We start from the raw sequence: 24822 nt of genomic DNA, 5'->3' as shown, positions 1-24822 counted from the left end.
ATTAATTGCTTTAAGCCGAGGGGGCGGGCCACCCGTCACCAAACGCTCCCTGAAATGTTTTATGGGAGATTATTAAAGCTTTCCCGCGACACAAGGTGTACAAATACTGGGCGGCAGAAAGAGTCCAACTCTGTTTTCAGCCTTTTATTTATGGTTTTCAATCATTTCAAAGAAAAACTGTGGATGCTTTGCTCGCTCTTAGAGAGCAGTTTTTAAGGATTACGTGTAAAGATTATTTTAGTTGTGTCTTTCCTCCGGAGACAGCAGGTACACGAGAAACTCAACATGGTTGGCAAACGATCAGTATAATGTCTTTGCATGTACGAGCCCACTTCACTTACTATAAATCACACACTTTACAAAACATTTAACATCAGTTTACTTTCAATTCATACTACATTTCACTGCAGTGCAAGTACTTCCTCAAGTTAGGACTCCACAGTTTTCTACCTCTCCTCTTGTCCTGTCGTCCAAATTCAAAAATAACTGACTTCATATGTCGCTATTTTCCATTAGCAACATCAAACAGCTGCGAGAACTAAACGTCGCAGACAGCAACACTTAGGATCAGCATTAAAGGCAGAGATGTGATTTAGTCCCCGGTATGGGTCAAGCTCCAACAACTCTAGGTCCTACACTTCCCATAATGCAGCTGGACAACAGGAAGTCAGAATTCCCAAGATCCCTACCAAAACTTCCGACAGGTACGCTCCTTATATTCGGATTTCAGTCTCGGAAAGCTGGAAGAATCTCCCTGACCCGACCTCTAAATCCAAGATGGCTGCTGTTTATTATCTCATTAAATCAGTTGCAGACACAGTTCTGTCCAACTATCTGTGGACATGTTGCTACGGTGTCTGTGACAAAACACTGGAACACGTTCATCTCCGACTGCATTTTTCTTGAATTGTTTTTATTGTATTTTTTCGCTATAAATGATTTTTTCTACTTTGATCTGGTATTTCTCTTGGAAAGCATTTTGTAACTTATTTTTAAAAGTGCCATATAAATAAATAATGTTCTTCTTCTTGCAAGGGGAAAGATTAGACAACAGTCTGAAAAATAAATGTTAGTTTGTGTTGCAGATTGGAAACCTTTTCCAGACAATATTTAAGAGACAGTGGATAAAGTCTTCATCTACTTTCCAGCTGAATTCACTCTAAACCAACGGATAATAGAATCTGAGTTTTCTCAGCGCAGAATGATGGGCTTCTTTAAAAAAGCATTTCCCCTCAGACGGACAGTGTGATGATACAGATCTCACTCTGAATACAAAGACCTCCTCTTTAAAACTATCTCCTGCTCAGATCGCCGCCGCCACGTCTCTGACCTCCACTTAACATCCACGAGCAGGTCATTCAATGTAAAGCACACGGTGGAGTGATAAACACATCTGTGCTGTATGTTATCAGCAGATTAGCGGCTCTTTGTTAATGACGCTGCAAACACGGAGCGAGCTATCGAAAGTCCTGAACAAAGACTCTGAGAGCAGAGGACGAACCTGAGTCCTCTGGGATTAGATGTTAAAGACATTTGTCACTTTTAAAGTCGCAGAAATTCAGTTTTCTTTCTCACAAATCACAAAATCTACAAGATACCACGAGTCTTCAAAAGCTGACACATTATTTTCTAAGGTAGGACTCCAGATGTTGGCCTGCTTTCACTGACAGACACAACAAAATACCAATAATTAAATGAGGTTTTGTGGTAATTTTACATTCTGGTTGTTTATTCAGACCAAATCTAACTATCAGCTTCACAATGAGCTGAATTTCATGACTTTAGCGAGACACCAAACCGTGGCAGAGTTCCCTCGGTGTTGAGAACCAGTCGGTAAACATTGACAGAATCTGTTTGAGGAGATAAAATCTATAAATGATGTTTCCACGAGAGCCAGAGATGGTTTTGTCCACCAGCTGTCCAGTCTTACTGTTTTACATCCAACAGAATGTAAAGAAACGATGTCGACTAACTCGTCACATGGAAACAGAAATTCGAGTCTGGTGGTCATTTCTCTTCCAGTTCACCAAGAACCAGATCAGATGGAGGTTCAGGAGTTCACTACGTCTCCTCAGCTCCAACCTGCAAAACCTTCAAATCTTCAGAGGATCAGCGAGAGAAAGATCCATCCAGCTGTTTCCAGCTGCTTCATGCCAAACGTCCCCGGAGACTTTCATCATTCCAGCAGATGACGAGTTAGTGAGTAAGAAGATCTTTAAAGGTGGTGGTACTTCGTCAAACTCAATTCAGGGAACAAATTAATGTACTGAGCAAAAACCAGTTATTCTCTATTAATCTCAAACCAGATTTTTGAAGCTGCTAAAATGTAAAAGTTTTATTTTCTGACGTGAGAAAGATGTTTTTTTTTAATTTTTTTGCTGTATCAGTTTTCAAACATGTTATCGCACTTTTATAAGATAATATATTGACACCGAGTATCAAGGCGTGATGTTGTTATACCCTTCCTCAGTATAAAGGAGGATGATCATGATAACGACCCCCCCCCCCCCTTAAAGATCCTCTCCACACGTGTGTGAAGACATTCAAAGATCATTTTTCAATATTAAATTGTGAATTAGAATTTGTGTCTGGTTCATGGTTTTTCCCCCAATAAGTTCAACCTTGTTAAAAATAGTTAAAATTACATTTTAATTGACGGATTCATTAATTAATCTAAAATTACATCCAGAATCTGTAAAATATCGTTTAACTACTAAACAAGACGTCTCCTGATTCACTGTAAGTCAGTTTTCAGTGTGTGTGTGTGTGTGTGTGTGTGTGTGTGTGTGTGTGTGTGTGCTGGTGTGCTGGTGGTTTCAAGTTTCCACATCACACTTGTGTAATTTGCAATCTAAACAATGATTGATTGATTTCTTGATTGACAGTAAATTAATCTGCAAATATTTTGATAATCGATGAATCGCTTTAAGCTCCTCCCTCTCACATGTGACAATTTCCTGCCTTCTTGTTTTACATGGAAGTAAACTGAATATCTCTAGATGTTAGACATTTAATAACATTTTCTCCACTATTTTTTATGTTTTATAGAACAAATTAATTATTGATTAACTGAGAAAATAATAATAAGACTGAGTCAGATGAAGTGAAACCAAAGCAAATGATGAAATGCAAGAGCAGAATATTTAATAGACGTAAACAGCAGCATGAATCGTGTCTGAGCCTCAGCAGAGAGCTGCTTACAGTCAGGACTCAAGTCTTCCTGATCTTTGATGATAGAGACGCAAAATTTAACAGAAGAAGAAGAAAAGTGCATCTTCCAGAGGAGCCACAGAAAACTGTTTGTTTATCTGCTGAAGAAGAAATTAACATTTATAGTTCAGTTTAAATTCACTTCGACTTCATGTCCGTGTCTCTGAGTTTTTTTCCTTTTATTAGATCAGATCATTTTGTTTTCGGCTGTGATCGTTCATGCTCTCCTTCTACAGTCTGTCTGCATATTGAATATTTTATATAAACGTATGTGACGCTCTGTTCTACTTCAACTCAGCTCATTCTGTCCCAACAAATATTATATTATATAAATAATTTATATTTGATCTCCATTTCTCTTGAGATTGTTTCTGATATTTAATGATGTAAGTCCATTTTAAACTCAACAGCAGAGGAACTGTTTATTCAGTGACAGTGAGTTCAGACTTCAGGAGCAGAGCAGTGGCTCCACCTACTGGTCAGGACACACACACACACACACACACACACACACACACACACACACACACACACACACACACAGTTTAACTGACGTCAGATGCTGCAGGAAAAAGTTCTATTTAGTTCAAACTTAATATTTCAGGAGCCAGGCTCGTTATTCCTGCGTATTTCTCTAATCAGAGCTGATTAATGGAAAGTTTAACGTCTTCTGTTGCTCATGACATTTTGATTTAAAGTTTTTTTTAATCAAAAGGAAGGAGACAGAAGGAGAAAAGGAACGAACCGACCTGGGACAGTGTCTGTTGTTCAAATGATTTCCGAACACAAGATGTAAAAACAGAATCAGCCCCTGTGAGCTGGAGGCGAGGAAGCAGCCGGAGTGAAGACGCTGATCCACGGTCGTTTAACGTCCCTGAGTTTCACACACTTCCACTCGTCACCAGCTGGTGGCAGTAACGTGCCAAGAAACACAAACTGTTTCAGCAAAACTGGGGTTGAAAGCTCCAACCTTTGGGTCTGAGGTGAGCTCTGTCATCACACCTGACAGTGATGTCACAGCGTCCTGGACGACACCTGCAAATCCTGCAGCACTTTGAGCAAAATGAGATTGTCACAGGGGAACAAGTTGCTTTCTAATGACAAAGGAAATGACTTCAACACATTTGGACACACACTGTGTTCTGGCGAGAAACCGGTTGTGTGTGTCCAGTGTAAACATGACTGTGTTTCCCGTAACACTCAGACGTGAGAGGTGGGAAAATATTTCCTGTTTGCTCTAAGAAAACCTTAGAGGAGGTTTGAACGCTGCACATACAGTTTTAAAATGTCCGGAGAAATGCTGACACTTAGGAAAGGGAACGAGGAAAAGAAGAAGGAGGGAAGGAAACGAGGTGGTGTCAGATTTCCTCTGGTCTCATTCTGCATTCAGCAGCACGCCGCCTCGGCCTGTCTTCCAAATGGGGAATCTGGAGGAGAAATCCCTTTAAGTCTGCGACTGTGATGGCGGCTGAGGCGGCTCGTTACGACGACCAGCTGCTGTGTCAGACTTCCAGATCAAAACTTAATGTTCAGGAGCCAGGAAGTCATTTTCTGCCAGAGAGAGTAAAGCTGCTGTAAAGCTGTTTGCCTCCGTTCAGCTCGCCGCGCTAAGCCGCCGCAGACGCATGTGCAAAAACAGAAGAAAACTGATGGAGGGTGATATCAGCCGCACGATGTTCACCTGAGTCACCTGAGTCACCTGAGTCACCTGCGGTGTCTCGTCTGGATGTTTGGTTTGAAATAAAAACGTTCACAACTCACGTGGAAGAAGTGTGTTGCTCCTGACAGTGACACACAGACGTCCAACACAAACCTGCACAAACACACAAAATCATTCAAATTAGTTCATGAAGAAAAGTAGGAAATGAATTAAACCTGTTTGAGTAACTAAAGACCAAATGAAACTGTTACTGAAGGGGCCAAAAAGCTTCTTCCAGCTGTTTGAGAATGGGGCAATAAATTCACATCAACTACTCAAAAACATATTTGTCACGATGACTCCGTGTAAACTCTGTGCACGTTCTCTTTGCATGAGAGATCACACTGAAATAACTGATCTGACTGCAAAGATTTGTTGTTTTACAAGTTGGTGTGACCGCACTTTTACTTTTACTGGAGCTGAGACTTTGGTGAATGTCGGTTTGTGGCGAGCGTACGCTCACCCACCTGTCACTCAAAGAGGCCACGCCCTCAATCCTCCATAACTTTAGTCCTCAATAAAATGTAAACAGGTGAGTTATATAAACAGGTGAGTTATATAAACAGGTGTCATGAAGGAAGGAATTAGCTCTAGACACCAAAACAGTTTTTGTACCAGGCTGTAAACATGTTTATTTCTGCTGTAAAGTTGGACATTTTAACATGGGAGTCTATGGGGACTGACTCACTGTTGGAGCCAGACTCTAGTGGTCGTTAGAGGAACTGCATGTTGCTGCCTGGTTTCCACTTGACTTACTGTGGTTATGTCGATGCTACATGTGCGTTTTTACAGTAAATAAATAAAAGCATTTAAATTAAAATGTAAAACAGTTATCAGCACTAACAGGCACTAAAAGTTGTGTAATGTTGTGTAAGGAAGCAGGAATAAGGACAAGCTAACAGGCTAACAAGCTAACAGGCTAACAAGCTAACAGGCTAACAAGCTAACAGGCAGAGTGTGACTCGGGAACATGAGCGAATCAGCCTCTGCGGTCGGTCTGTTGTTATTCTGATCATCACTACATCCTGGTGGAAGAAACCTGAAGTTTCTGTGCTCCGGTCCAGTTCAGTAAAACTGGACCAAACTGATGTCAGCAGGACTCAAGCCTCCTCGGCTCCGCTGAGGTCAGTGTCTGCACAGTGAAGATAGACGGGTCCGTTTGTTCGTCCAGTTTCAGCTTCAGATCATTTCACTCAGTTACTGCATTTGTGAGCTTTGGAGTCAACACATTAAATAGCACCGGAGGGAAACGTGCAATGTATCGCGTCCTCGGTCGACTCGGCGGCCAATGAAAACATACAGTGGGTGGTGTCGCCTCGCGGGTCTGAGGCCAGGATATTTGTGTAGATGACCGGACTGTGTGGTCTGGATCTGGCCGAGTACGAGTCCAGAATTTACCCAACAGGAATCCATCAGCGCCGACCGAGGAAACAGAAGCATCGGATGAAAACGATCAAGACAATTTATTCATGAAGTGACTTTCAGTGACTCACAGCAGCGTCGCTCGCTGACTCAGAACTCACACGGCCGAGTTTTAAACCCTAGAGGAAATCACAGTTTCTCATCCTCTACTGTTGCCTTCAAATCAAACTTTATTAAATCATAATCTCTTGTGTAAATCTTAAATCTATAAAGCAAGTAGAGACTCAATCTGCCAGATAAATAATAGTGGATCAAAAAGTTTTAATATTTCCCTTTAAATAGCTTCAAAGAAATAATCAAGTTAAGTGCAAGTAACTCATTTGGATGGACACAGTGGTGGAGAATAAAAAAAGAGAGAGAGTCAAACTCTCGTCTTATCTCTCATAACGTTCTTGTAACTGTCTGCAGGCCTTCCTCCTGAGTGGCTCAGACTGGTTTCTGTCCCGATGGCAGAGCATTGATGTTGAATCCACTCACTGCAGTAAAATGAACTGAGTTTCACCAGGATCTTTCCTCCATTTCACAGCGTCTGTGTGAAGTTTTCCCGCTCTGTGTGCAGAACAGCGTCTCCCTCTCTGTCTTCGGCCCATCAGCCCAGCGACCGGCTAAAAGTGTCTCAGACGGATGATGGATGTGAACTTTCCCCCCCGAACATAAACACAGCCAGTGTTTTCAGCTGCGGACGCTCCGGCCGGGGACGAGCACAGAAGGAACTGTTTTTACTGCCTCCATTCGACTCCCAGTTGCATCGTTGTGGCGGCACGTGAAGAGAGAGCGGCGCTCGGCGCTCGGCCCTCACAGGACGCCGTCCTCTCCTCCTGCAGGTGCGAGTGTGAAGACCACAAACCACGAGTTAAATGTTTTATATCAATGTGCTTTCCTTTACGCAAATCTATTGAATTTCCATATATGAGATGTATGTGCATATAAAATAAAAGCACATAAAAATTATATATGAAACCTATAAGAAATAGGAATAATTTCATATATTGACATTTATATATCCAGCCTATACAAATATGTATGTTTATGCTTAGCAACAGATGTTACAGAAATAATGGCCTTTATCATCTTATGAATATATGTTGATATTATATAAAGTTGGGTCCATAAATCTGAGACCCAGAATAGGAAGATAGACATGTTTAAAATTAATGAGAAATTATCACAAAAAACATATAAAATCAAATAGAATTTCTCTAATTAATGCTGTTTTATAAAAATTATATATATATTATTACATTTATTGTTGCAACATGTTACCAAACTGTATAAAAATTAATAATATAGATATTTTTAATATATGTACATATACAAATTTGACTATTTCATATATGTTATAAATCCTCATACATGTATATATGTGATAATAATATATCCCCTTATAGGTGACAAATATGTCATATATTACATTTCTGTTTGTTTTTTATTTAATTACATTAAGTTATGTACGAGAGAAATATGGCTGCTGGGAAACTAAACGAATCCTTCTTCATTTGTTACTAATTAGATTTTGATTAATACTCAGTATGGCTGTAATTAGTGAGTGTATGTGGGGATTAATAAAATAGTTGCTGGTTCCTACACGAAGACGTGCAGGTGTGTGTTTCGACACTAGATGGCAGCACTCTGCAGGTAGAGACTGATCAGACACTGAACACGTCTGAACACATCAGCTCCACTGTGTGTGTGTGTGTGTGTGTGTGTGTGTGTGTGTGTGTGTGTGTGTGTGGGTGTGTCTCTTTTCTTTACTGAACATCTGTGGTTTTCAGCTTTAATTTCTCTTTTCTTTTTTCCCACGTAACATTTGTCTCAGTGTGAAAAAGGAAAAGAAAAGAAATGACCTGATTAATAAAATCAGTTTGAACTAAATGTTTCTTAATGTGACCGAGGAAACGAACTCTGACGTCCAGCTTCATGTTTCCCCCTCTGAGCTGTTCGCACTCGCTGCTGAGACACTGGACTCGATACCTGCTGATGACACGTCCACCTGCAGCCTGTCCGCCGTAGGGGCCGAGGTACGGTGGCCCCGAGAGCTCAACATACAGCAACTTAAGAAAACACATGCCAATAAACAAAACTGAAAAGATCTTCATCAGTTTGACACATGAGCTGCAAATACTCTCAACACAGGAAGTGTTTCCGGGGGACACTAAAAGGTGATGAACCCGGCTGGGACGCACTTGTTGTTCAAAGTTTTTACCTTCGAAAGTCACAAAGCGTTGAACAACAAGTTGTTCATCGCCCCCGGAAACACGTCCTGTTGTGTTGGGAGCTCTCTGGGCCACCGTACTCGGCGCCCTCACTGCGTTTGTACCCGAGTCATTCACACGGGAATCGAACACAACGCTCTCCTGTGTCACGTTCATCTGTCCACCTCCTCCTCCTCCTGACGTGGACGCTGTCTCTCTTTATTCTACGTCACCGACACTTTTCCCTTCGCTCCTGTCATCATTACTACGACCATTAGATGTCGCCTAGCAACAAAACCTAACTATGATGTCACAACAACCTGCTGCACAGACGACCTGTGGGCTCGTTTCTTACAGATTCGTTACGCTAGTTATTCCACTGCGCCGGCGACAGCCAGAGCCGCCATCTTGTTTTCAGGTTGTCCGTCCCATTCTCATGCACACGATATCTCAGAAACACCGAGATGGAACTTCTTCAAACTTGGCACAAACATTCATTACGACTCGAGGATGAACTGATTAGATTTTGGTGGTCAAAGGTCAAAGGTCAAGGTCACTATGACCACAGAAAACACTTACACACTCATATTCTCTCTGACTCTGGATAAACAGGATGTGACCTGAAACTAGTCTGAGTGGAGGAGCAGGTGATTCTAGTTTTGTTTTTGCTTTTACTCATAAATCAAACTAATATTAAGAAGCTTCTCACTGATAATAAATATTTTTATCTGAGCTCAGATACAAGTTTTAAAAGCCAGATCTCACTGAACCTTCAGTGTATTTACCAGCTGGCAGCTCGCCGCCCTGAGCCGCCGCTGTGAACTCTGCCTGATGAACACTGTGTGTGAAACTGCTGCAAGTCTCACTCTGAGTCGGAGGATTGTTTCATTGTTTTTGTAGCAGAGAAGAAGAAAGAGAGGCCGATCCACGTCTCCATTATTCCACCATGATATCATGAAGTCGGTTCCACCCGTGTGTGTTATTACTTCTGTCTGTTGTGTATACTGCAGCAGCCCGACCGTTGACCGGCCATCTTTGAAGTCGGTTACACAACGTGCCGCCGGTCTCTGAGGCCTGTAACCGCACCCCCGCCCTCCGACGTCAAACACTGACCGAGCGGTCCGCGATGACTGAACGGGGAGAGGACCGCAGACATAACAGACGAGTGAGGAGCCTGTCAGACCTGTCACTGTCTCTGACCCCCCCGCCCTCACCTCTGGTCCTGGATCTGGACCCAGCACACCCAGAGGACTGCAACCGCTAACGCAACAAGCTCAGGGCCAGTTTGGCAGCCATCTTATTTTTACAGCCTCTCCGTGTCCATCTGCTCCGGCTGCTGGACGCACCGTCAGCTTCAGACGTTCACGACACGATGCGCGGGCTGAGCGTGCAGCAGAGCCACTTCACCACATCGTCTGTAACGTTTTGTACTGAGCGTTTAAAAGGGTCTCATGTGTTCTGACGGCACGGCTACAAAGTGTTCTCATCTGTTCATCTGTGAAGGATTTCAGATTAATCCATTCATCAGTTACAGCTGCCAATTCCAAGAGCCCAAGTTGGCATCATGTAATTAGCGTTTTTTTGTATGAAGGAACTGAACTGAATCACTTCCTGAATCGATCCGTTCTCCGCTGTGAGCGAACGTGCAGGGAAACACTCACTGAGTGACTGAGTGACTCAAGTCGTTCAGGTGTGTTCAAGACAGCAAACACACAGCTGCTTCACGTCGCTAACATTCAGCTGCAATGATTCACCTTGGACCACAACACAGATACATGACATTATCTAGATTATTACATGCATTTAACGCACACACACACACACACACACACACACACACACACACTGCTCTTCTGTATTTAATAAACAAAGAAATGGACATGGTACTGACCACTCAAAGCGCTTTACAACACTTGCCACATTCACTCCTTCCCTCACACTCACACATCAGCCGTCAGAGGTTCGTGGCTCAGTAACTTACCCAGAGACACGAGGCCTGGAGGAGCCGGGGATCGAACCTCCCACCTTCTGATTGGTGGACGACGGCTACGTGAACTTATCTCCCCTCTGACAACACGTCACATGATGAGCAGCCTGTAGAACCAAATACCAGTGAGTCAATCGCAGTGATTGATTTTTCAGAAAACACAGAGGAAACACTCGGGGCTTAGAAACATAATTCCACCTGCTCGTTTGCTCTTTGGAGGATTGAACACAAACATTCATATTCACAGGAACCGCTTCACAATAAGACGAGTCTTATAAAGGATTTATAAATGGTTTATAATTCAGTTTTCATTTGGTCGTTAACACTTTATAAATCATAAATAAACAGGTTATTACAGTTTTCATACACTGATGCAGGCTCACTATTTGGCAAGATCTAGTTAATGCTAAACTCATTAATCTCACTAATGAGTTACTAGAATTGATAACTGGTAAAAGGAGCCTTATAGTAACTAATCAATAAATGATGATGTGTTTATAATAAGACTCCCTTATTAATAAGTAGTGAGCATTAACTTGATCTCGCCAAATACTGAGCCTGCATCATTGTATTAAACCTGTTTAGTAATTGTTTATTTATGATTTATAAAGTGTCAACAACCGAATTAATAACCTGATCATAAACCATTTATAAATCCTTTATAAGTGTCGTCTTATTGTAACGTGGCACCATTTAATAATTTGTTTGTTGTAAAAGATCTTTATTATAGAAACTTGACATGATTCAGGTTCAAGGTTGAACTGCCAGTGTTATGGAAACAAAACAGACAATTATATCCAATTATAGCCAAGTGATACACACACGCACACGCACACACACGCACACACACACACACACACACACACACACACACACTAGTGAAACCAGTTTAATGCTCTTGTACTTTTCAGAAAATGTAAAATCTAAGACCTTTTCCTGGGTCATGTGACCTTTGTCTGGACAGGAAGTGCAGGAAAGTGAAATCATCAGATCACAGTCACTCAGGACGTGAATAAAATCTAAATGAGTTTGTTTTCGCAGCTTTTCGTCTCCGGCATGAAAACTGTTTTCCTCTCTCGGGTCACGTGGTCGGGAAAGTCAGAAAAGCCTCGGTGGGACTATTTCCCTGCGTGTTTGGACATTTTCCATGAGCGATGGCGTGATTATCTTGGCTATTTACACGCCTCCACCCCCACTCACACACACCCACCAAACACACACACACTCACACACACCCACCAAACACACACACACACACACACACACACACACACACACACACACACACACACACACCTCAGTCGGCGCGTCCCTGAGCTGCAGTAACTCATCTACAGGAGATTTATGGCTCTTCTGCTTTTCCGGGATGGAAGCGACGCGCTGTGACTTCAGGTGTTTGACTCGGGGTTTGAGTTTGAACCGCGTCTCTCTCTTCTGTCCAGTAAATGTTCGTCAAGCTGCAGCACACACTCCTTCGGACTGACACCGGTTTGCATGTTTAACGAGCCGGACACGAGTGACCTGTGGAGGCAGTGGCCGCCCTCTGCGGACCCCGGCTCAGCGCCGCCGCGGTGGGTGGTCCCTCCACATTTCTCCGCTACACGTGTCTTGACGGCGGCTGCAGCTTGTGTGAGATGAACGGAGGCAGATATCCGCGGATGAATCTGTCTCAGAGGACGGTGCTGAGGTTTAATGTGAAGGCGCAGAGACGTGTTTTTCACACTGTGACGCGCTCGACGCCAAACACAACTGTTGGAGCTCTCTGCGCGTAAATCAGAAGAACAACTGCACCAGATGTTTCCCGCTTTTTATGAACACGGTGCTGCAAAAACGCTTTTAATAAGTGATTTATGATCATAATCACAGGTATCAGAGGCTGGTGTGCGCAGATAAACACGTCACAGGCCTCAGTTCATCCCGCCAATACACAGATATAATAAATATGCTCCTGTAAGGGATATATTATTATCACATATATACGTCCTCTGCATATATGAAGATATAAGTTCTAACATTTATAAATGACCCATGGTATAATTGTATATGTAGGGTTGCAAACTAACAAAAACAAGCGCACCCAAAGGCCCCCGGCCGGAAGTTGAAAAAATAGTTTTTATGTTGGAAGAAGGGAAGAAAAAGTAGTCTTTTAATTTGAAGGACTTGGTGTAGCTGATGAAAGATATCAGCTGTGAATGTTTCTCTCCAGGTTGTAGCTTCATATCGTTGCTCGTCCAACGGCACCTGAACGCAGCATTAGGTTGGTTTAAGTCGGTTTACTGCACAGCGACAGGTTTGACTCTACGGTACAGTGCGTACACCCCCCCCCCCCCCCCCCCCCCCCACACACACACCCCCCCCCGGGTCCAGTGTTCAGGTACCGACCTGCTGATTTATGGGATGGACGGCGCCGTGTTTAAAACCAGTGAGATGAGACGTCCGTCCTCATCTGCAGCTGATCAGTCTCTGTTTTACTGCCGCCCTCCGCCCTGCAGAGCCCGCGGAGTCAGCTTCACCCGGACTCTGCTCATAAACAGGTTCAAACTGTATTTACCAAGATGTAACGTACAGAAATCATCAAATACACAGAGGAAGATAAAAGAACAAATGGAAAAATCAAAAGACTAATTTTACCAGAATTATCTTTCATAACGCCAAAAGTCTGAATCTCCGATGATTTAAAATGACTCAAACATCTCACTGGTGCGTGACACTTCTTTTATGTTCAAAGAAAATGAAATCAAAACTTTTGAGCGTTTAAACATAAATAATATTAAAGGTTGTTGCTTCACTCATTTATTGTATAAAACTGGTTCATTTAAAGTTAATTTTCTTAAATATGTGGCAGATAAAAATTCAGCGATGCTTTTGAGGAGCTATTTAATAATTGAAATACTGTATTTTATAAATTACACAAGTTATTTTGTCCAACCACAGACCATCAAACCCTGTAAGGCCATAAAGACACTGCTCACTACATCTACACTTTACTTTATATACTATATCCTTTAACATGCACCATTTGCACTTGTTAATTGTTAATGAAAGGCGGTTTTCTCTCAGCAGACGTGATGTTAGTGGAGAACAAAGTCTCAGAGTTAAATAAGCGACGTACAGTACGGAGCCCGTCTCACGGGAATCTGGTTTATTTCTGCTAATGAGAGCCGCTGTGCTGCTTTGCTGCAGGTGAGGAATTTTTACTGTTTTTCCAGACTTTAGATCAAGGTGACAATACGGAGGAAAAGCAGCAGAGGTTCTCTCAGTGTAGAGATTACCTGAGGGAGAACTGATAATCTATATTATTGCTTATTGACTGGCTGAATCATATTTGAGTATTAGTTATTTTATATGTGATTTTGTACATGTGATATTATAAAATACGACGTCTTCAGCTCCAACAATCCAAAACCCAAAAGACATTCAGTTTCCTCTCATGTCTGATGAAGTAAAACATCAAATCTGAAAACAGAACCGGTTCTAACCAGTAAAACTGTTAAATAATTATCAGAACTGATGGTGATTCATTTTCTGTCTCAGCTCTGATCAATATTGTGATACTGACTGTAATAACTGCACAGTTCTCTGAGATCCTCCTCATGACACCGAGGTCACAGGTTGATGTTACGGCTGCTCTGTTCTTCAGTCTTCTTCCTGTTTCGCTCTTGTTGAATCGTCCTCGTCTGTTGGTGTCCGCCGTCAAACCTGATGAGTGAAAGACAAAGTCAAACGTCTTTAGAACAAGAAGAGTAAACATGGCGTCACACAGACTAACAGGTAAGTCACTGATTGGGCTGATGTCATCCTGCATCATCGGTGAATCATCAGGCCCCAGGTGGGAAAATCTAATTCCAGTTGCTGACAGCGAGAGGCCTGTAGCTCTGAGCAGGATCATCAGCGCTCAGAACAAAACCCCAAATATTGGCCAATCACATCACTGAAGAAACGACGTCATCGTTTCTAAAACGAGGGGTTACAACAAATAATTATATGCAAGAATTTCAACATTTTTAATTGAGCTCTCACGTCAGGAGATTTGACAAATGTCCTTAGACCCAGTGAAGATGCCGTTGGTCCTCGGAGCCGTTCCTCAGCTGACGTCCTGACGGCTCGGAAACAGAAAAGCTTCTGAAAACAAACAGACGAGGTTGAACCGGAGCCGAGGGACTCGGTACGTGAACAAAGTCATAAAAAGAAGAACTGTGACATCTGTTTCCTTCCTCTGGTGACCCCTGGGAGGTCACAGCGGGGTCACGGGCACCAGCAGAGGTCACGCAGGGGAAACCCTGCCAACAGAGGTGGACCACCTACTGAACCACCCGCCGGACGACGGACGGCTTCAAGTTGATGCAAAGACCAGGTTTTTTCTAAGTTACGTAATCTCTTTAGTTTAAGTGATGAAATCCTGTTTTTGTTTCTTTTCTGCTTTAAAAATCACCTGTTCATCAAACAGTGCAGGAAGTTTCCTTCTAGAGTCTCTGCACAACATGAAGATTAATATCAATATAAAGCTGCAGGCTGCAGAAAGCTCATCGATTATGAAATCAATATGTCTTTTTATTTAACTTAATCGTAACATCGGTGAACTTTGGTCAGATCTTCTGTGCAAAACCTAAACTGACTTTAAGTGATTCCTCGAGTTTAAGACTAAGAGAAGGAGAAAAGCTTAAATACTGAAGGGAATCTGAACTCAGACTTTAAGGAAACTCTTATCTTACTATTAGTAGTAGTAGTACTAGTAGTAGTAGTAGTAGTAGTAGTAGTACTAGTAGTAGTAGTAGTGGTATTAGTAGCAGTAGTAGTAGTAGTACTAGTAGTAGTAGTAGTAGTAGTAGTAGTAGTAGTAGTGGTATTAGTAGCAGTAGTACTAGTAGTAGTAGTAGTAGTAGTGGTATTAGTAGCAGTAGTACTAGTAGTAGTAGTAGTGGTATTAGTAGCAGTAGTAGTAGTAGTACTAGTAGTAGTAGTAGTAGTAGTAGTAGTAGTAGTGGTATTAGTAGCAGTAGTACTAGTAGTAGTAGTAGTAGTAGTAGTAGTAGTAGTAGTAGTAGTAGTAGTAGTAGTAGTGGTATTAGTAGCAGTAGTAGTAGTAGTAGTAGTAGCAGTAGTAGTAGTAGTAGTAGTAGTAGTAGTAGTAGTAGTAGTACTAGTAGTAGTAGTAGTAGTAGTAGTAGTAGTACTAGTAGTACTAGTAGTAGTAGTAGTAGTAGTAGTAGTAGTACTAGTAGTACTAGTAGTAGTAGTAGTAGTAGTAGTAGTAGTACTAGTAGTAGTAGTAGTAGTAGTAGTAGTAGTAGTAGTACTAGTAGTAGTAGTAGTAGTAGTAGTAGTAGTACTAGTAGTAGTAGTAGTAGTAGTAGTAGTAGTAGTAGTAGTAGTACTAGTAGTAGTAGTAGTAGTAGTAGTAGTAGTGGTATTAGTAGCAGTAGTAGTAGTAGTAGTAGTAGTAGTAGTAGTAGTGGTATTAGTAGCAGTAGTAGTAGTAGTAGTAGTAGTAGTAGTAGTAGTAGTAGTAGTAGTAGTACTAGTAGTAGTAGTGGGAAATCTTGTCTCTACCTGTGCAGTTCAGAGCTAAACTCTGTACAGACTCAGGTGAGTGTGTTGCTCTGTGTGAGGCTGTGATGCTTTCATGAATAAGGCCGGGGGTCAGTTTGGGAACACGGACCATGTGATCAGGCAGGAGAAGGTGAAAGCTCCAGGTTATTTCCTGGAGGCCGTACGAACCTGATTCGTATCAAACCTGGAAAAACTCCAGTAGAAACGATCAGTTCCTTCATTTTTTGGCGAGAACTGGTTTCAAAGCTGCGTCTTGCCGATGATGTCATTTGGCAAAGTGCAGCTTCGGCCAGTCAGATACAGGCAAGAACAAATTCCTGGCAGATTTCTTTGCAACATGAACGACGTATTTATTCCTCAAAGTTTAACAACAACAAAAAAACAAGGTCCACTTACTGGTTCCTTCCCGGAGCTTTCGTCCACCTCTCCTGGCCTTCAGGGGATGGAGTACGATCAGGTGTCATCTCAGGATCTAGACGTGATTTCAGTCACAATTTTGGGAAAACTGATGGAAAACAACGGCGTCTCCTGCCAAGCAGCTCCAGCGCCGAGGCCACGTCTCGCCTGTAAAAGTTCCACTACTTCAAACTTCAATCTCCAAGGTCAATAACGAACCTTCATCCTTTCTTGTCGTTTTATAAATCTCTGCGGTGTTTCGGTGAACAGTCAGACCCGTGGATCTGTCACTCTAACTGGACTTCCACCCAGAACCAGGACTGAAGGCAACAATATTAATGTGGAGACAATATTTTCATCATAAAGCTGAAAGTTGTGTCCAAAAACAGTCACATATTAACTGCTCGGCTCCTTCCTCGCGTCCAGCAGCTGGAGATTTGCCTTGTTTTTCCTGTCTGTGCTCCATGGAAGATAAATCTGTTGGTGGACATCAACAGTAAGAGTCGTTTTTATGTGGCACTGAGGGATAATAACAACACGAAGTTCAGTTTCAACACGTTTCACACACATTTTGTCCATTTCATCACCCTCCCATCCATCAGGATGAAGCTGTATTAAGTTGTACTGAGACTATGACTATTAGGAAACACTTGGACATGCACAGAGATGTTAATTAGCTCACCACACACACACACACACACACACACACACACACCAAAAACAAGCTTTGTCCACTCACATTTAAATATTTCAATATGTCAAGCAGCTTCTCTGCACTTTCATTCTTCCATGTACCGTCATCTCATCTCGCCCACAGGTGTGTTCACCTGGTGCCTGATTGGAGCAGGTCACAGGACGCAGTGTGGACACACTGTAATTAACTGAGACCTGCACCTCTCTCCTGTTGGTCACTTTGGTGCACCTCTTTAATCCTCTTTATTATTCTCACAGTGCTTCACTTCCTGCAGGAGCTGGCAATGTCAACAATGACAAAAAATATTTCCGTTATTCATCAATAATCACAATTAATTACAATTTAATCATAAAAGATCATTATAACAGCATCCAAACAACCCATCAAAGGGTCAGTAATTCATTTTCCCTCGACATGAGACTGTTGGAAGTCAAACTTAGCAGCTAATGCTATTGAATATTATAAATATAATGTTTCCTGGTCAAACTGAGCAGCTAATGAAACTTTTTTAATGGAAACCTGAACTTTGAAATGTTTGTGATGCTTCAAAAGTACAAAAAAATGAACTAATGCGTAAATATGTAAATGAAATAGAATCACAGTCATTACAAATGAAGGAGTAAAAGTAACAGGTTACCTCCAGTGTTTTTGATCCCGGACCAGCTGCAACATGCCGGGGGAGAAGCAGAGCACAGCGGCAGCTCGCCACGCTTCACTGGGCCTTTAAAGAGGAAACCTGTGCAGGTGAAAGAGGTTTTAAGCTTTTATTTTTGTTGAGACAAAAGGGGATAAAAGACAAAACCACTGCACTGCCAACTGTCTGGGGTTTGTTTTCACATTTCATTTTCTTTACAGTAATAAATGTAACTGCTCTGTAAACAGAGATGATGAAGGATTCAAGGACCACAGGTCACAGTGTAATACATCAGCAGAGTGATGCCTTCAAGTGCCAGGGAAAATACTGTGAAACCTGAGATCCTCACCTCCCCCCTCCTCAACTCTTTTAAAAGCCTGTCAGTGTTAATCCTAAAGTCAAATATTGTGAGAGTTTTTCTTAATGTGTCTAAGTCCAGATCCTCCCTGTAGATCTGAGGGGAGCACGAACAGATCAACAGCTCAGGTAAGAGATGTGCAGATAAGCAGAGACGACCAGCGGCCGACAGCTCGGGCCTCTGGGTGTCTTCGCTTTGTTTCCTGTCGGACGCTGTCGACAAGAGGTTCGAACAATCAGACAAACACCCAGTTTAACCAGTCCTACCTGGAAGACCAAACAAAAGGCGAACATGGACATGATCACCTGATCTGTCGTAAACATCCATCAGACGCTTCTGCAGATTGTCTTAAAATATAAAAAGAGCACTTTTGCATTAGTAGTTCAATTTCCATCCGAATGTAGTGAAAGCAGGAGAGATGATGCAACGAGAGCATCAAACCTCAAACGATGGAAACCGTGATGGAAATATTACATTTCAGTTTGAGTTTGAGTTCATTTATTCACTTGTCACTTTTTATTGCACTTTGTTGAATTTGGTTTTTATCAATATCCCAACTTTTCCACTTCAGCCTCAAACCTAACAACTTTTATTCTGTATTTTTCCTGCACAAACTGGTGGATGGAGACACACCTTTCTCTTCTGTTAAACTGAACTGAACTTCGCTTGATGACATCTGGGAAAGTTTTATGAATATTGAACCTTTGTGGTATAAAAATTCACAAAACGATGAGTAGTAAGTGAAGTGTTTGCAGTATGAGGTTTTATTTTTACTTCTACTTTTAACTGAAGTTGACGGGGAAAATGCTAAAATGTTTTTAAGGCCGGAGGGTTTTTCATTGATATATTTTCATGTTTTGGATGACCACTGGTTTGATGAAGGGTTTTCAAACACGATACAACAAGCAGGTTTTAAGCAAACAGACATTTCCACGGTTTATTTTGTACCCAGACGTCTCTTCGTAGGTTCTTGTTGCGTAGTGTTTTCCCAGCGCTGGGTGAAGTCAAAGCCTCACGGGAGCTCGGCTAACGTTACCTTTAGCCATATTTACATTACTCGTTTAGCTTTGACAGAAATATGAGCAGAAAATATCTTGTTTTATCATTTTACAGAATCTGATAAAGACACTGTGAGAAAATACGCTCAACATATCTAGAAGGAGCGATGTGGCGTCTTTTCTTTGTTTACGCATCACACCGATCAAACATTTCTGCGTGAATGCTTCTTATTTGCATTTTAAAACCGTCATGTTTGATTGACATCGCTCCCTGACACCAGGTAGACCTGCCAGCCTGGTGGGAGATCTGCGCCATCACCGGCCGCCATCAGCAACAACCAACAACATTCACAACAATGCGGAGATGAGCTGCCAGGTGGAAAGTGTTGGGCGGGAAAAACCTGGGTGGCGGCAGTGACAGAAGCAGCGGGGTGTGTGGCAACATGGAAGAGAGTCAAATAGTTAAGATGGTATTTGCATTTTGCCTGTTCGGCATGAACCCGCTGCGTCCTCCCCTCCCAGCTCTGCTACGTCTGTCTGTCAGCGTCCTATTCATTAGAGATGCTATCAGAGGACACAACACGGCGGGTGGTTTCTGCCGGAAGCAGATCTGTGGGAACCATCTCTAATCCGACACAGAGCGAGATGCGTTCGAGATTTCGAGACAATCGTCTTTGATGTGCAGAGTAAGTACGCCGCTGTAATCAGATCACCACCGTGTGTTGTTTTTTATGCATGAGCACGAAGACCGAGGAAGGAATGTCCTGTTATCTGCACTCTGCGGCTCTACAACAAAAATGCAATAAAAAAGATCCTCTAACTGATATCTAATGGTTTTTGAACGTGGTACACGTCCATGTAACAAGCGTCTTCTGCAATAACCGTCACAGAGAAGCTGCTAAACTCAAAGCAATGGATGCATCAAAGGAGCAGTGTGACGCTGTGGGACTTTGTTGGTACGTCCAGTTGTTGTTCATCTTCTCCACAGGTGACCAGAGATATCAGTTTCACCTGTGCAGAGATGCTGTCCAGATTACCTCCTGTAATCAAGGAAATAAAGAAACTTTTTAAAGACCTGCAGAGTCTCAAAAACCCTCAATGTAGAGTCTCTGTTGTTTGAGTTTCCTTTCAGGGCACATTTCATATGTGAAGCATTCGGGGCGCGTGCTTTTTCGTAAGGGTTAATGTAACCCAGTCGTAGCAATCGTATGAAATGGACCCAACAATGGGCTTTGCTTCAGTGCACGTGGATGCAGAACCAAAAATAACAGAAAGAAAATCAAGTAAAATCATGTTTTAAAACTAGATCTCACACTAAAGTTAAAGCTGTTCTGAGAAGGAGGAAGCTGCCATCACCTGAGATGAAAAAAAAGAGATTCTCTGACAAGTTAAGCCGTCATAATTTACATGGGGGGGTGCAACACAAAGTTGTTGTTTTGCATTAATTAGCCAGAGGCGCACTCTGAGTCTGGCTATGGTACACTGGCAAAGACTGCAGCCAGGTATTCACACAAAACCATAACGGCGCTCAGTCACGAATCCGAGTGAGTGAGTCGTCAACAATACAACAGTCAACAGTAATTAATATCTGAGGAGATAATATCAGCTCTCACAGACGATGAGTCACACTCTGGTTCACTCCGACTCCATCGCTCCAGGTGATAGTCCACCTGAAGTTTACCTTCACAGGTTTATCACACTAATATCATTATACCTTAGTTTTCGGTCTTGCTAGCTGATGTTAAGTGGCTCGGTGATAATAACACCACATAAACAATCAAACAATCTAAATCTGACTTTTTAATGTTATGTATTATTTTACTCTTTGGATGTATTTAACGGGGCACACAGTAACATAACCGTAAATGCACCAGAGTTAGCCAACAGGCAAAGTCACACTAACTAACAACATACAGATAAATAGTGTATGCTCCTTTAAAATGAACTGAATTGATTATATTACCAGGCCATTAAGACATTAAGTCCTTCTTAAGTTCTTAGTACAAACTAGCTAGTTTTAAGTGAGTGATTTACTGAGTTAGGTTGCATCATTAAAACTTATAAAATGACTTAGCAAGTATAGATTAATGTGTAACTGTGTAAACTGGTTGTTAGGGAACATCAATAGCGCTGATAGCGTTTAATTAAGAGTCATCAATTATGTATGCAGGAAGCATTAGGCTACTAGCTAGAATAACTTACAAATACAGTTTCAGGGCGCTAAAGATTGTAAATGTATGTATTTTAACATGATGTATTTGTCAGAGTAAGTATCAAGTTTCAGGTCGGAGACGTAACTGTAGCCCAAATCTCTTTTACTCTGAACAGGTCGTATATTAGCTAATGTTAGCTTTGTCAGTTGGCTACGTTAGCTAAACAAAAGTTAGTGATAACAACAAATCTCCAGGCAAGAACTAGTTTGCGTTAGTTTATATTTTAACTTATTTATTTGTGAATCTCCACTTAAACACTTATTTTATAAGGTTTGAAATCAAAAACCTGCTGATATTCCACAACCAGTAGTTTAGTCCTGCCAATGTTACCTTTGTGTTAGCCTGGTTAGCTAATGCTGGATCACAAATGTTAGCTTTGTGAGTTGGTTCTGTTAGCTAAACAAAACCTGGCACAAAACCTTAGTGGTAACAACTAATCTCCAGGCACAAAGGTGTGTTTGTGAGGTGCAACCTGTTTTAGTGATGTTATAAGGTAATAAGTTATAATGTTTGAACTTAAAACCCTGCTGATATTGGACAGCCTGTAGTTTAGCCCTGACAATGTTACCTTTATGTTAGCCTGATTAGCTCATCCTGGATCGCTGATGTTAGCTTTGTGATGTGTTGGTTGAATTAGACTTGCCCCAGTTGAGTTTTTGCCTTGTCAACAGATATTGAATTGTTATTTGCTTAAGTCCTGCTAATGTTATACCAGCTTCACGTCCCATTAGCTTCACTGTGGTTGGTCGGTTCACTTCATCGCTGCGATTGCACCATATTGGCAGAATGGGACGAACAAGAGCACATTTTATTACAACTTGCTGGTGTTCACACACAGCATGTCCTCCAACCTAAATAACCATGTACATCTGTCCATAACCTTTAGCCCATAGGCCTGTAGGCCTACCAGCAACAGGCGTACTAGACCGTCATCGTCATGGTAACAATAATAAACCTGTGGTTAAAGTTGTGGGACTGTTTGGTTAGATTTAGGAGATGATCTTGCTTTGGGTGAGTTGTATATTATTTGTTTTATACTTAGAACAAAAACTTGAATAATGGTTGTCAACAGCACATTTACTGTATGTACCACTCCACAACAGATAATCTTCACCACTGTTTAATGTACTTTTATGAATTTATTTCTATTTAAGGGAGCATTTACATCAAGGCTGCATGATCAAATATTGTCTTAAATGTTGACATGAAAGTTAAAGAAGGTTGGTATATAAATAATAAATAAATAACTGTGGGTGTATGAACTACCTCTGCTGTAATTACGGCCGATTCAGAGCGCAGGTTTTGTGATTCTGGCAGCTCCCTGCGGTTTCACGCTCAGTCGACTTTCTTCTCGGCGGCGCCGCCTGGTCGGTCTGTGGGAGCGATGAGGTAATACAGACTACAACACGTTTAACCTGGCAGAGATAAAGCAGGGGGTGTGAAGAACAAGCAGGCAGAGAGGTTAAATGTCATGTTGCAGAACATCAGTGTAACAGCAGCCGACACCCACAAACAACAAGAAAGGCGTTTTGTGTGATTAAAGGTGCAGGAGTCGATGTTGTCACGAACTGAAACAGACATTATCACAAGTAAGATGTTTGTTTTTTCTTGTGTTCATTACAATGTGCGGTTAGTTTGTTACTGGATATCTGTTTTCACTGAGGGTGGAGGTTCAGCATGGAAACAATGAGCTTTAATGGAAAGCAAAATAATCTCATATATGCCAATTTACCAATTCATTATATTATATTATATATAGTTTTTATTTTCATTTACATATTTTATGATCAACTGTCTTTCTATTTTCTAATTTCATTGTCCTTCTACTTTACTGCACTATTTCATTTTCTACTGTAAAGCAGTATTGTATTATTATTATTGTTATTGTTATTATTATTATGACGCAACAATAACCTGAACACGTCGAGTGTTACAGCTCATCATCATTACGACCACCACACAGTAAAACAGCTTTTGTTTGCTCGTGTTTTCATTAGTAAAGACGAATAAACTGTAAAAACATTTATATCATTACCACATTAAACAGGACACAGTAGGTGGAGGTTGTTTTTCCTTTTTTCAAACATCATCAAATAGAATTCTTTTTTTTTTTTTAACTTTCTGTTGATTAAGTTTGAATTTCTGTTGGTGGCGAGTTTTTCTTTTACTTTTTCTTTTTACAAACAAACAGGAAAATATGAGACGCAGCGAAACACGGCTGGTGAAGAGACAAACTTCCATCACTGGGTCGGACATTAAGTCACTGCTGGATCATTACAGTCCAACAACCAGGAAAGGAACAGGAATTTAATTGAAATGAAAATGTTATGAGAAGCCTCGTTAAACTAATTAATAATTCCATTTGATTAGAACTCAGATCTCATGTTTGTAGTTCTGATTATCTCTATCATAAAACACTCAGCAGTGTGGTTGTTTCCCAGATCTCAGCAGTGAACACGGGGAATGTGTTTCTGCTTTTCCTCCAGGTGGATGTTTGTCAGATGATAGAAAAGAGGACGAGGACTTCACTGACTTCCTAAATGACTCAAACGCTTCCTGAAGAGAGTGTTGAACAATGAGCTGGTGTTTGCTCTGTCAGTCAGCGTCTCAGCAGGACTCAGACGGTCCAGGGTTTAATGCACGGCCTGTGTTTACTTTGAGCTGTTTGCTGACGGCTCATCTTCTGCCTTTTTAAATCTTCAGCTTCAGACGAAAAACTGCTAATGAGCCTGAAACCGGAGACGCTTTTCCAGCTTTGGTTGGTTTTCTGATGAACTTCTGTTGTAGCACAAACTTCCTCTGTGTGCAGCCAGACTCTTCAGATTCTTTACTGTGGCGATGCATGAAAAAGCACAAGTGACTTCATCACGTCAAACACATTTCACCTGTTTATCACAAATTTCATAAATGATAAAAAATTCACATACGGGAGCATTTGCTTTTCATATACAGCACAGTCTGTTTTTCACAGGTGAAAGCAGCATATACAACATTTAATGAACATTTGTTTGTTGTTATAAGCAGATGCTGTAAAAAGAGATGATTATTGATAATATAAAATATGTCTGATGGGATCATTTCTCACATATTGTACATTAATGTTTAGTAACTGTAATTTAATTAGATGTCTGCATGTAAATATAAGAAATTTAAATATCCATGATGAGGTATTTTGGGGGGTTCCAGGCCGTTTCTCCTCTATCTTTTAGCTTAGCCTCTATGCTAAGCTAAAAGATATGCGAGAGGTGTGAATCTTGTCATCTCAAAAATGGTTGCCGTGGTTACAGTTTCACATTGTCCAATAAGACGGTATTTCCTACAGATGCAGAGCGGAATAGGTTCAAACATAATTTCAAATACAGTCTGTTTTAATGCTGAATTTAAAATATTAAATACTGTAAACTCTGTTGTAAAATCTATTACATGTTGTTTTAATTGGGTTTTTATTCATCCAGGGAAGTCTGAAGTC

The 24822-nt window shown here is 41.4% G+C and overlaps 1 long non-coding RNA gene across 3 annotated transcripts in view; it reads right to left on the bottom strand.

Moving 5' to 3' along the window:
- LOC130187222 (uncharacterized) overlaps positions 1-18758 on the bottom strand; it is a 30742-nt gene extending 11984 nt beyond the window's left edge. The window contains exons 1-8 of one of the 3 annotated variants that reach the window (XR_008830413.1): positions 17788-18758; positions 17196-17427; positions 16457-16933; positions 14531-14632; positions 14070-14209; positions 12893-13030; positions 10505-10617; positions 4972-5023 (exon numbers count right to left, since the gene is read on the bottom strand). This is a non-coding gene — a long non-coding RNA (uncharacterized LOC130187222). Of the gene's footprint in view, positions 1-4971; positions 5024-6497; positions 7150-10504; positions 10618-12892; positions 13031-14069; positions 14210-14530; positions 14633-16456; positions 16934-17195; positions 17428-17787 lie in introns of those variants that run through there. The other 2 variants (XR_008830414.1, XR_008830415.1) reach the window with 2 other exon arrangements.
- Between the last annotated feature and the right edge of the window lie 6064 nt (positions 18759-24822).

Source organism: Seriola aureovittata, chromosome 19 (assembly GCF_021018895.1).
Source record: "Seriola aureovittata isolate HTS-2021-v1 ecotype China chromosome 19, ASM2101889v1, whole genome shotgun sequence".
NCBI lineage: Eukaryota > Metazoa > Chordata > Actinopteri > Carangiformes > Carangidae > Seriola > Seriola aureovittata.
The sequence above is the reverse complement of the archived record's forward strand: the minus strand, read 5'-3'. Positions and strand labels throughout refer to the sequence as shown.